General features: G+C 42.4%; 1 long non-coding RNA gene across 3 annotated transcripts in view; it reads left to right on the top strand.

The window, feature by feature from the left end:
* The window catches only part of LOC111267163 (uncharacterized), a 73344-nt gene that overhangs the window by 11047 nt on the left and 48325 nt on the right, over positions 1-13972 (top strand). For 2 of the 3 annotated variants that reach the window (XR_015313677.1, XR_002684457.2), the window contains exon 3: positions 3441-4182. The exons of the other annotated variant lie outside the window; for it this stretch is intronic. This is a non-coding gene — a long non-coding RNA (uncharacterized LOC111267163). The remainder of the gene's footprint in view (positions 1-3440; positions 4183-13972) is intronic. 3 annotated transcript variants of the gene reach the window in all.

The following is a 13972-nucleotide window of genomic DNA, read 5'->3' as shown; positions in this document are numbered from 1 at the left end:
CGGATCTTTATGTTTCATTTGGTCTACATGTGTCTTATCAATGGAGATCGTTACTTTCCGACGGGGTCAAAAAGGATCGTTCGACGCAATTGAGCGAGACGCGCCGCTGTGGCGACCCCGTAAATTTTACTATATCAACAAAACATCTATGTCGAAGTTATAGTTTCCATCAACCAGACCGAAAATGACAGCGTTTGTAGCTGTGCGTGCAAGTTTCGAGAATCTCCGTACAGCAACAATGAATCGAATGAATATAGACGAGATGCGGGATCGTGATAAAGCAAAAAACACCTTTCAGCTATCGCTGACTAACAATCTCTTTCTCACTTTCTATTTCTAATGTAACAGTAACTTACCTACCGAGAGAGTAGAACTGATAATCTTTCGTTTATAGATACCTGGACACATGTGGCATCTTCAGCAGACATTTGAGTTCGCGCTTATCGTCGTCGTCATTATCACCAGACAGAGATCGTAACATCATGCACTTAAGCTGTTACCGAAAATATGGTCTAACAAGAGATTGAAACGTGACATTTTGCGTATTTCATCAGAGACCATTGCATTAGTATCAACATAGACTGGAGCAGACGAACTGTCACTCTGAATAAATCTCAAACTATGACCGGAAGGCATTTTCAAGAATCTCAAGACGACTTTAGACGTATCCTATTTGTGATACCTGCACTCATTGATTTGACGAAGGAAGCAACGTGTGCGTCTATGACTAGGCCAAAATAAGCTTCACTGATTGTATTATGGCGATCGATACCACAGTGACGGTAGCGGGAAGATGTCTTGCTGTATGAAGAAGGATTTAGAGGGAATTGATTTCGATGGTTTAACTACTAGAACTAGTTCGGTAGTGTAAATGCAGACCGAGTCTGGCCTTTGTTGTATCAAGAGGGTTTAGCGCCCCAGACATAGATTCAAAACACACGGGTGAATTAATTCTCCCCATGCTTATTTTGAGTTATTTTTGTTATTAACAAATCAGTATACTCTAGTACAAACGCATACATTAAAATCGTTCAAATATTCTATTTTTGAATTATATTTATATCTTTTTTTTGTCCCGAGTGCTAACTACATCTAATCTATATACGAGTTAGAAGTTTATTAGTAGTTATTAAGGAGCAGGAAAAAATCGAACAATTCGATCATTATTTACGTTTGATACATCAGCGTTTCAACAACAACAACAACAACGGCGTCATAACGAAGAAAAGAAGATTTCCTGTTCGAATTTAATCCTTGTTTAAAGTCTCCGTTCGTCGATGCGACACCTAAAGAACAAGCACACCAGTAGAACATATAATAGTGCAAGTTTTCAAAACGTATCTTTTTATTATTTTTTGTATATTTACAAATATCGATCTGATCCAAACTTTAGCAAATTGTCTTTTGATCGTTAGCTAACGGGCGTGCAGGTATAAGGAGGTTAAACAGTACTGCTCACTGGTCTGCGGTATTTCTACTGTTTAAAAGCTAAGGATAATGTATGGGTAACGCGCCGGGATTCTCATCATCTATAGCAGAATTCAAAAAACACAATCAGCACTCGTTGTTTGAAAATATTTAAAATTCAAAATACGGTACCTTATAAATCAAGTATGATTGAAGAATATGTAGTAATAGATAGCAAAGTGCTATGACCTCCGTTACGATCTGTACAATATACGGGGCGTGTATGATCGATATGACCAGCGGCTGAGTAATGAAGAAGTTCATTCGCAGCAGTAACAGCCACAGCGTACAATTGATCTGGTCGTCCGTGCTTATAGATCTGTCTGACTTTCTATCTTTGTGAATGAGTGAGCTTCCTGCCGCCGCCGCCGCCGTTGTATACGTTTACTTGCATCCCCTTGTTACGAATACAGCAGTCCGTCCGTCCGTCCGCTATCCAAATGATAATGTACATTTTTTGTTCCGCTAAGATGATGGCAGTTGTTCGGTGGGTTGAGCACCTGTTCGGGTCGACCGATCGCGCGGCAAGCGGACGCCAGCGCAGGCGCACGGCACCAGCAAAGAGTAGAAACGCATAGCAGTGCTGCTGATAGAGACTACAGTAGCCCGTCAATGAATAGGGTCAATCTGATACTCTAAGCTGACGGATGATTTTATTACACAACGTACGTGATGGCAGCTGACGAATAATTTGCCAGCCTCTTTTCAAACTCAGCCATCGTCTAGACGACATAATATACTTTGTTTACATTTAAACTCTACCAGTCTCTTTAGCAGTGACATCTGTCGAAAGGAGATCACTGGTGATAAAGTTCACAGTCGCCACATGTATGAGTCCCTGCTTAGAATAGTGAAAATAGCGTGAGTCACCTGCTGCTGACAATTTCCAGCAGGGCAAAAATGATTTCGGCCCGAAGAAGAAAGAACCCGGGAGAAGCCAGTGAACAATATACAGTATAGCTCATGCGCTTATATACGTATGTATGGCTCGATAGATTACCTCATAGTTATGTCTACCAACTGCAACAAAACAAAGGCACACGCATAGTATCAAATACGAACGCTTCTACAATGGCCAATAGCAACCGGCGCGGAGACCAGATCAGGTCGCTAATGCTTGTGGCACAATCGACGAAATGGACCGGCCGATCGCTAAGTGCCATTGATATTAATGGCGATAATGAGGCATTTCCGATACTAGTGATGACGGCGACGGCGATGATGATGTATTCTTGTCGATAGCACAGTAGTAAGGAGAACAACAGGACCACTAAAGGCATAAGCGTGAGTGTTGGTTATCGCAATGACAAAGGACCATTGCTCGTACACACAACATTTACCATCTGCAGTTTAGTAAAAAATCAAACTAGTTTAAAACCACTGAAATTTCACTGGATTCGATTTTAGTTTTATGGATATCCCATAATGGTCTCGTAGAGAACAAAATCGTCATGACCAATCTATCGATTTGTCGTCCGATATTGCCTTTAGACATTTTGTCAGAGAGCTGTCTCCCAGCGCCAGACAAAGTCGGTCTGCCAATGCCCGGATTCGAACCCACACCATAACGTATCTCTAACATGCAAATTCGCTACTCACTAAGTTATCACTTGGACTACGCAAACCATACCTGTTTACCGTTCAGTAATGAATAGCCTGCTTCAAAACTTCCTAAAACAACGTTGCAGCATTTTGTTATTTATTAACGTTATTTTTATTATTATTATTACATTATTTATTATTAACATGTTGCTACTATATTCAACTAAGTTTAATAAAATGAATCTGCCGAGTTGAGACGCGTTAAAAAAACTTTGGTAAATCCGTTCCCTTTGCGAGTCGCTCGCAATGAAAGGTAGGCAGTCCCACTGTTAGGTATGAGGAAATGGCTCACAACAAATCGAACAAAAAATATAATTTCAAACTTGAAAGCGTCGCACTTTGCTTAAGTTACACTGATGTATCTATTTCAGCAACAATAAGGTCAGCTGCAACATAGCTATTGTTAACGATAGTAGCAGTACGCATCAACAGCAACCGCACGTAAACGGTATCCTGTAAAAGCAGACCATGGGACAAGCAACAGATCTCGTATAGTTTTGGTTGTTCTTTCCTACCATTAATTAACGTGATACAACTCTCGTACGGCAAGAACAAAATACTGATATCAACGACATCATAACAAGACGATACCCTGGACCACCGTGTGAGACAACGTGACCCAGTGAAGTGTCGAAGCAAGCTCATACAAGAACCGCCTGAGACGGTCTGACTGAGATGCCCGTCCTTCGGTTCGAATTCAACCCATGGTATCCTAAATAGAAAAAAAAAAACTCTCCTGATCAATGAAAAGATCTCATTGCGGGACATCAGAATGAAGTAGTTCATGCTTAGGGTTCAATGCAAAACGTTCGACGCCTGCTGCTGCTGCTGCTGCTGCCCGTCGTGTTGTGATTGTATAGCTTAACGTCTCGCCGTGAGAGGAGGGAAAAAAAGTGCGCAGGCTCTATATAGTACAACGCTAGGTACTAGAACCAATGTTTTAGGTAGTGCTGCTGCTGTTGCTACTACCGTGAAACGACGTCAGCAGGTAGAAAGAGGTTCGGCGTGCGCAGGTAACACCTGACCAGCACGTCCGTCAAGATAGGTTGTGATGACTTAATTACCAATGTGTACCTATAGTGCCCCGACCAACTATCAACGCTATGAATTCAGGTAGAGTATGCTGGCGAAGCTAAGCGCAAAGTTATATTTGACTCGACGTATATTTGTGCCTATGTGTGTGTACTCCCGACAAGGTATGTGGAAACGTGCGTTTATGCAGTCACGAGGTGTGAGTTGGGGATCAGTCGGCACGGTAATTGCTTCTGGGATTCCTGTCGATAGTAATGTAAAAATTAAGAGAGTAGAAATTAGATATCAAATAGCCAGGTCGCTCATTATATCGAAAGCTTGGATAGTTGCCAACATGTACGTCGTGTCGAATTATATGGATCGAAAAACGAAAACATTATGTATACCTTATCAGCAACGATTTCGGTGCTCCTTTACAAACGTCTAGATAGTTTTAAAATACTTTACAGCTGTTTCTATAGCTAGGCAAATCAACGAGGTCTGTATGAAAGCGTATCATTTACATTGACGGTCTTGAAGGAAGTGTATGGCACCGTATTACACTGCAGTGCTCATAACAATAACAAACGGATGAAACCAGGGAATCGTCCGTAGTCAGCTTTTATTTCATAACTCAACTTTGATCCGGGCTAGGGTCGTATATATGGCTTAGTAACACTCACTAGTGTTCTCACTGTATGCGAACTAAAAGCACACCGAGGTGATTCTACCGAAAACTCATTGCTATGGAACTTCAGCTACTCAGGACATAAATAAATTGCGCAGACACCAAATGATTGTTATTCTAATTATCATTTTACCAAAATTAACATGGGATACAGTGAGGAGAGATTTTTTTAATGAGAGTGCTGAATAAGCCGCGAAATGTGAAAATGCTATATTCAACCTGAGGAACGCGCTGTTTGAAATTTATCGGTGATCGCCTTATCTTATCTTTCAAGAAGGTTTTCATCTCTTAGTTATAGTGTCCCCACTTGATAACACCAAATAACCCGTCAGCCTTTCTAAAACGGTCCACATAATTATCTCTAGAACTAAGAGAAAGGCCAAAATTCTGCTATCGACAAAATTGCAGTTGTCTTACAGAAAAAAGAAAAAAAAAAAAAAAAAAAAGTAGAAAAAAGAGCTTTCGAACGGTATTGAACATTTGATCATCCACAAGTAGAAAATTGCTAACTAAAATTTTAGGATTTTTTCAAAATAGTCATAATAACGATTGGAAATCCTATTTTGCCATAGACAAATCGACAGCGTGAACAACCTACTGTTACAATATATGAAACGCGGAGTAATGAAAGATCTGTCCATCACGTGGGCAACACGTATATGACTAAAATATACAAGGATTTGTGTGTGGCGTCGGAACGCTGCCTTGCAAGCGCCACTTTTTTCGAAGTTTTTTTACATAATACATATGAAAAAAAGCCAATCAACTTGCTAGCTAAAAGTTCCTTTTACGCGCATTGAAAAATGCATGCAAGTTGGTAATCAAGCACTTTGCCCGCAAGAAGCCCCGCTTAGGTTTCACTAAAAATCACCGCAAGCTGACAGAATTATAGCTGTCTACTTGAGCGTTAGAAATAAGCCTTTTCGACATATTATCTAGCAAATTTTACCAGCAAAACATGTCAATCCGTAATTAGGCTAAATTTCCTGGTTTTCTGAAAAAAAAAACGACACAGGGAAGACTGGAAAATCCAACACGGATATATGAATGAGTTAGCAGAGGAAACCTGTGACTAAAACATTTGCTCAGATCCGTCAAAACTTTTCAGTTTCACATCCCTTTCTGAACACTGATCGTTTGTCCCGTATGGATTTTGAAGGATCTCTGCATCATCGTAATTCAACTGTATCCGTCAAAGGTGAACACCATCCAGACAAAATGTATCAATTGTATTTATTTCGTGTATGATACACACACTCGTATCTGTACATCCCATAGCTTACAAACGTGTACAAGCAGAATAGTCTGTGCTGTTCTGAGCAGGTGACAGCAGAAAATGAGTTCAAACAGAATTTCCTGTACTTTTGTATTTGCTTGCTGGTATCGCTTCGTTCTGCCGATTTGTTCATATGCCGAGTGGGTAGAAGCGTAACAAATGCTGAAATTTCTATCTCTCTGTACTACTCATAACGATGACAACGCTCCGTATTGATGAAAAAACAGAGACCTATCAAAAAAAAGTCTGGCGTGCGTGATAATGTCACAATGGGTGTGCTTAGCCAATAAGATCGAGACAAGTCGGAACATATAAGAAGAAACAAACAATACCATTGTTAAAACATATAATAATGGTATCACACTTATGAAACAGAATACTCTATAAGCAGGCCCACTCGATCGAAGTGTGTATTGAATATCGAAAACGTTTGTAGAGAAGATAACAAGTGTACCCACCAGAAGTTTACTATATAGACGTCTTTGCCCAACTATTGTATTCTTTATGATGATAATTGCTCTCCATTTAGCTATAAGGAAGCTTGTACATAAACGCAAAAAAATAGGCTCGGTTCATGTCAGACACTACCGAGTGCGCGCCATTGTAACGAGCCTTATTCAAGCAAGGCCCGGAAGAGCTACGTCCAACTTTAGCCGACAAAAGTTAACAGTAATTTTTGCGTCTTCATTCAAACGAACGTATCTCGACGAAGATACACGAATTCAACAACCGACACCCAGGGGCTTTTTAATAAGAAACTGTTATCTAGTCGGAGCAAGTTCCTGGTCGAAAGCTCAAATGACCGACTTGAGTTCCAATACAGTAACGATAGATTCCTCAACTCTTCAAAGTCATCAGTAATTCAATCGAGGTTACCGATCAATCATTTTCTTGCCTCGTAAAATGCGTGAAGGGCAGGAATACAATACTTAGGAGTTTTCAATGGTTTACTTACCTCGAACAAATATGAGACACAACATGTACACCCTCCTAATATGTTGGGGAATACACGAAAGCCTGTGGCTTCGTATGTTACAGTCATATTTTCAAGGCATCAACGCCGGCCAACAGCGATACGCATCCGTCAATCCTAATTGCCCTCCCTGCACAAATGTGCATTAAGGGTCGAGCTCAGCTGCATGCGTGCCTGTATACTTAACTGTACGTACAGACTGACGGAATATTGGTTCGATCCTTAGCGTGAAACCCCTTCTTCTTAGTCGCTGACCAGTGCATCTTTATTTTCCCAAAAGGAAAACATTCTTATCTAGAAGGGTGAATAAAAAAACATTTATTTATAGTAAATATTTACTCTATGTCACCCTACTTCTTTTTTTCTGCCAAGCCAGACGTAATTCGTTCACCAGTGCAATTATACGGAAAATTCGACAACATATAATCAAGTTAACTTTAGTGTTGTTAAGGCGCCATTTATGGTGACCAGTTACCACCGTTAGTATCACGTGCACGACATGAGTATGTTCGAACGCCTTGTTGTTGATGGCAGTGAGGTACCAACGTCGAGTTGAGCGAAAAAGAACTCGCCACCCGATGTAGTCAGACGTAGTCTTTCACGTAGAGGCGGCAGCATTCAGACAAGCCACAGGTGCTAACGGCTCGTGTCCAAACGGTCCCAGGGGGGGCTGAACCAATCACGACAACTCTGATCACCTGAACTAACGAAAGAAGGAATAGAATGACGGCATCGGGCGGCGACGGCAGCGCAGCAAAGTGTGGCTGGCTGGCTGGCTGGCTGTCTGTCTGTCTGTCTGCAGCCCGCGAATGTTTGTGATGGCAGCTGCATTCATCACAAACAGCTACTAGACAACTGCAGCAGTCGCAGACGGAGCGGCCACTGGGAAGGAGGTGCTGATACAGCCGATCGCCGAATGGACATCCGTAAAGGCCAACCCTATACGACTCACTATGTAGACGAATGTCGGTAGCTTTGGACCATGTTCCTAGCGACTACCCCCTATCGTCACTCTTTCATCCTGACTTGTCCTTTCCCCGTTCTTTTCTTCCCCCGATCTCGTCAGATTCTTTAAGTGAGGTGGTAGTAGTAGTAGTAGTACATACACGATGTTAGCTCGTTATCGCCTGACGAATCGCACATTTCTTCAACAAGTCACAAATTGTCGACGATCATAATAATATTGTAACGTAATGGTAAATTTGCTTCACAGTTTGAACAATGACGAACAAGCGATGACTCTGTCGGATTTAACAGGCTCATAGTTGTGAGGCTTGAGATTTTTGCTTCGGTCGTGCTTCTGCGTACAATGCGAGACTAAAGAAGATCATTGTAAGCAGGAAAAATCTTTTTCTGCAATGATAAAAGGCGCTTTTGAAATCACAGAACGTATACGGCCAGCTTCGAAGACTAACCACAATCGTACGGACGCTGAATAGCGAACTGATGCGCGAATCACTCTTAAATCTATTATCTACATATTTTACACCAATGACTGCATTCGACGTTCACATTAGGCAAATGGAACCTTCTCATGATTTAGGACAACAGCTCAACTCGACTCAGGACAGCTTCGTACGCTGCATAGTCCGTTTTCAAACTTGATGAAGTCTCCGGTCTGATCTACTGTGTAAATATCTGTGGGCCAAGTAGAGTACGATGCAGTACAGCACATGTGTATAATGCATACGTAATATATATGTATTGTTATTGTGTAATACGAACGATACAATGAGCGGAATCCTCCTCCCAGCAGATGAACGTACATTAAGTGTTCTGTCACGCTCGGCCACTTGTGTTGCAGGCTCACACATTGGCCTGTCGGCCAACCGACTGACTGACTGACCGACCGGTCTGCTATTATCCCTATGACGAGGAATACCAGGAACGCGATAGAAACTGCGGGTAGGTCACTACGTCGTCAATGAAAACCATATCAGATACTGTAGCAGCCGTTGTTAAGCGTTGCCGTATCGGCGTAATTAGCTTGTAAAGGTAGCGCTGTAACAAGAACTAACCGAGAAGTGACGTTTGTCGTAGTATCATGGACAGGACGGTTAAAGGGTCCCTCGCTTGAAAGATATTAGGAACATAGTAACCGTTCAGTCGTAGACACACACAGAACACTTCAGGAAGAAGCTGGTTCCCGATTTTGTCGCCAGTATAACCGATTAATTACTGGACTAATGCTGAGACACAACTTGCCGCTACAGTTTATCCACTATTATTGAAGGCTTTGCAAATTTTCTATGGTTATCTATGTTGGCAATAGATTCCGGAGATGAACAGGGAGTCCAATATTTGAAGATACGACTTTGGCAAGCCTGTTCGGCTCAAAACGGCTTTCGATAGATCCTCTATTTATACAGCTCTTGTGCCATTGATTAGCGATTGGTCACCATTTACAGGAAACATATTATCATTTCCTCATGTTTGTCTCAGTTTTTGCCGCGCGTGTTTCCGCGCGTTCGAGGCAAAAGTGACTCAGCAATAATCACTAGGGAGGCAGCTTGCTGCTTCACTGTAAACCCGCCTTCGTTGAAGCCACACCTTCTTTTGCGTCAGTCTATATAAGTATTAAAATGATACTCGTTTAACCCAAAAAGCACCAGAATGATCAATACGGTAACCGTATTACCAGCTTGGAATCGAAATGGTCATAGCCAGATTCAGCGTATAGGCACGCATACGATGCAGATCTTCAGAGAATACGTTTAACTGTACAAGCTTCAATGACTAATAAGTACCCTATATAGAGCGATTGGTGATATGATTCAGATGAGCTGCACGGTAGTTCAATGTTGTTTTCAGTCAACTTCATTTAACCACCTTTGTGGATAGGTAACAGTCACACCCGTCAGACCAATGAATATGGTCTAAAAACACCGTAGGTCACTGGACGTATTTTTTTATAGACAAAAGTATGAGCAAAGATAGTCGCTCAGGCAACGTGAGTGAAAGACTAACTGACAAACAGATGGTGAATGCAGAGTATGCAGGGAACTTTCCATTGTATACAACACGCATTCGCGGGTAACATCATCCTATATATGTCAAGGGCCCGAGTAGTGGAATCTCTATTTATGTACATGTGTGTGTACACCCAAATACAAAATGGTCGTGTACGATCGTGGGAGGCAATTTTTTTCCAAGACAACGACGGACATACCCGCTGTTCTGTCGTCGTGGTCGCCATCGTTGTACCGTTTCGTCGGGCTGATTCTGCGCTCTCCCCTCTTCCCGCGCGCCCGTTTTGGAAGAGTTGATGCGTTATGGACGTGTGTACCGCCGCCGCTGTTGCCGTCGCTAATGCTGACGTTTGATAATGGTCGAACAAAAGTAATGAAATATAATTCTTCGAACAGATCAACAAGGCAAGGAGATGATGAATGGACAAGACAGGGCCCCGGATAGGGCGTACATGAAGCTACGCTACAATGTTTGCTTGCCTAAGTGTCCGCCGTCACTACCGCGCTGACTCGGATACTGCTATTATTACAGCTGCTGCCGCCGCCGCCGCCGCCGCCACTGCTGTCGCCGCCGCACTGTCGCGACAGACCGTCCGTCATTTAGTGACAGACCCAACAGCCGTTAGAGGCCGATGAATCAGTGAGACGCACGACTACCACTATCATCACCACTGAGTCACCACAATCACAATCATCACTTCTATTATTGCTACCAGCGTCTTTGCTGCCGTCGCTACTCGCGAACCGATGTCTTTGCCACTACCATACCCAGCAGTAGCAGCAACAACTTCATCATCATCATCGTCTTGCCCAGCGACAATATCAGCATCTTCAACGTGTTGTTACTACGGGAGCGGCAGTAGTAACAGCTACAGCCTCTCAATGAAATGCAGCTCAGCCGTAGGATCAAACAGTATAAGCGAAGCTCGCATCGGATTAGGTCAATATTTGAATGTTGGCGCCAAAAACGCTTACATTATTGTCAATGTCGACGAAAATTTATTGTTGTACGTCACCTTAGCGTTTGTATAGAAAGAATCAGCAGAACGATGTATATCTACTCTATGGTTTATTGCGTCATTGATCTGTTTCCCAATTTTATCGTTACATATATTTTTCCACTGCCAAAAAACGTGTAGCGCTTCGAAAATGGTACATATTTCACACGTTGCTAATTTCAAGCTTATTACCGACGAGGACCTTTTTCAATGAGTTGTTGTTAACCCAAACAGAATTTATCACGACTATTGTTGTTGCTGTCATTGTAGTTGTTGTTGTCGTCGTCGTCGTTGCCGCTTCTGTCCTCTTCTGCGCATCTACTTCTGCCGAGTGAAGGCCGAACGCGGCAAAGTCCGCTTCTCGACCCTCAGCCTTCGTCTGGCTTTTTCTTTTTCGATAGCGACAGCATTGACGATGACGACAACGATAATTATTGGAAGATGTCTCTCCTCGGACCGGACATTGATGATGACAGCGACGTAACATGGGCCATTCTAGTCCTACCCACCCGTCATGGCGCTGTAGCATAGTTCCAGTTTTACAACGGGCGCCGCAATCATTCATTCATAAAAAAATCAAAGAAGTATAAACAACGCCAGCCGCTATAGTTGGACAAATCGATGGTTTCACGCATGGACGATCGGTACACACGCATCTCAGTATTGAACTAGGCGCTGAGATCGTACACACTCAGTCGGCGCTAAAGTCCTAGTAAACACTTCTATGACCTGTTTATTTAGCCTGTACAAGGACACCGCTTCAGTACTCTATGGATTCATTGCTGCTGATCTTGCCATCTGCTCCGTAATTATTAGTAATAGAAGCTGTTCCGTATATAGCTTTGTCGTCAGCCAGTAACTCCATAGAAATTTATTGAATTTTCAGCAATTCGGAATTATAGAAATGCACAAAAGTGACGAAGAAGTGGTCTCATATTCACCGGCATTTCCCCTAAAAGGAGCAGATCAAATCAGATTGCTTTAATTCCAAGAACACAGTGTCAGGATCGCTTTAGTGATGCGAGACCTTTCCACGGAACCTGTCAGCCTGTCCTCCGTGTGTTATATCTACGAATTTATTGCCGACTCCTCTATCTGTATTTGCAAGCCTTATAAGTGGTAGCTTTGTTTTTAGGCTGCATCTATAATGGATCAAAGTACATTTTTGGATGGCAGTTGATGCGTACGCTGACAGGGATATCGCTGACGCACGTGCTTGCTCGATACCATAACTTCTATCTATTCAAGCCGAAGTTTTCGTTGGTGGTGCTTTTTTAGTGGCGATAGTGAGCTAATCAACGTGCTTAGATTTGTAGGACCCTGGCTCAATCACACTCTAACGTACAGGATTCAAGTTTAGGCTATTAAGTTGTTATTCCAGCTGAGTATGGTTAGCTAAAACGGTGTCCTTTTGTCGCCGAAGGCACAGGACGACTTGCTACTCTGTTTCTGACATAACTTAGAGAGAAAATGGCAACAATTGCATTTATTGGATTTTTCCGACTCAGAGGTTTTCTGTCTGACGTTGAGGGCATTCCATTTGCGCGCAAAGCATTCGTAAACAAATTTAGCCACCAAAGAATAAAATCGGCCCATTTTTAGTTAAATCTGAAACCTCTGGAGTAGGCCGTGCGTTGTGTAATATCCATTACGAGGCCCAGGAATCCTTTTTGTTCCCCTAAACGACGTCGTGATGCGTTGAGCCTTCGTGTAGCGAAGAAAGTTCCTATTCACGATGACGTGGTGCGACAATGTTTCACAACAAATATTCTTAGCTTAAATATACATAGACGCGTATCAATTATATAATGCGCTAGATTCTCAAATAGAACGAGGGCGATAAAGGTACGTTGATGTAGTTAATATCCGCTGTAGAAGCACTGTTCGAAACAAATTTCCATTGCGTTCTTCGTACAAATACGACTAAGAGCGTACGGGATCGCGTGCTCTTATTCCTGTACCGTAAACGTTCATTGTACTTGTTATATGATCAGTTACGCAAGCCACGCCTAGGCTATTATCAAGGAGACTTCCTTAGAATTTGCTGATAATATTACAAATCTGTGGATGCAAGCAAGTTGTTCTCAATAATTTTATTAAAATAAAAACTCGGTGCTCTTTTCTGGTTAGAGGCCTTATTACCTCTGTACCATCTTTGAGTCCTTTTATGAGGAAAAGGAGCAATTGAAGATAAATAAATTAGCGGCTAAAGCACAATAAAATATGATTCGTTCGTTTCTTACCGCATCTATTTAATGTCGTTAAATCGAAATCAGCTGAAGCCTTCACTACATGCACATGTGTGAACTGGCACTTCAGCAGCATCAATAGCAACTGTGACTGTTGTAAACTGTATAATAAATAAAATGTGGAGCTTACATGATAATTTGTGTTAAGAGAATGACACATCTGCGGCAATAGCAGTCGAGCGGCGTGTTCGTCCTGGGAGCGCGAACAGATTTGCCCCAGGTTTACTGGTTATTTACCATCCCGACAGGCCTGTCGTAGTTTCCGTTGCCGCTCGTGGACAACGCAAAACGAACGCAGCAACATCACTACAGTGGAAGACCATAGTCAGGGTGGAAGCTGAAGCTTCGTTCGTGCGTGGGTGTAGTTGATATGCTAAATAACGAATACAATTATATGAATCGGCCAATATGTGTTTGTGTGTGTGTACGAAATATAAGATGATGAAGGCATACGAAGGCGCGACCCAACATACAATTCAACAGCCGGGCCAAAATGGGCCGCGGCCGGCGATTGTAAGCTAGTTCGTGCTACTTGTTTTGTATGCGTCGATGTGCACTGATGCGACCGCTAATCTGCTTGACGCACGGCGACTTTACCACCATTACCACTGGCAAGCTACAAATAGCTAGCCACCATATATAAATGCTAAATCAAATCAATCTGCTCAAATATGGAAGTTTTGCGAAAGCTCTCTCTCTCGCCCCCTCTATCTATCTATCTATCTATCTATCTATCTAT

The sequence above is a fragment of the Varroa jacobsoni genome, unplaced genomic scaffold (assembly GCF_002532875.2).
Source record: "Varroa jacobsoni isolate VJ856 unplaced genomic scaffold, vjacob_1.0 scaffold_122, whole genome shotgun sequence".
Classification (NCBI taxonomy): Eukaryota; Metazoa; Arthropoda; class Arachnida; order Mesostigmata; family Varroidae; genus Varroa; species Varroa jacobsoni.
Note: the sequence above shows the minus strand (reverse complement) of the source record. Positions and strands in the feature narration are given on the sequence as shown.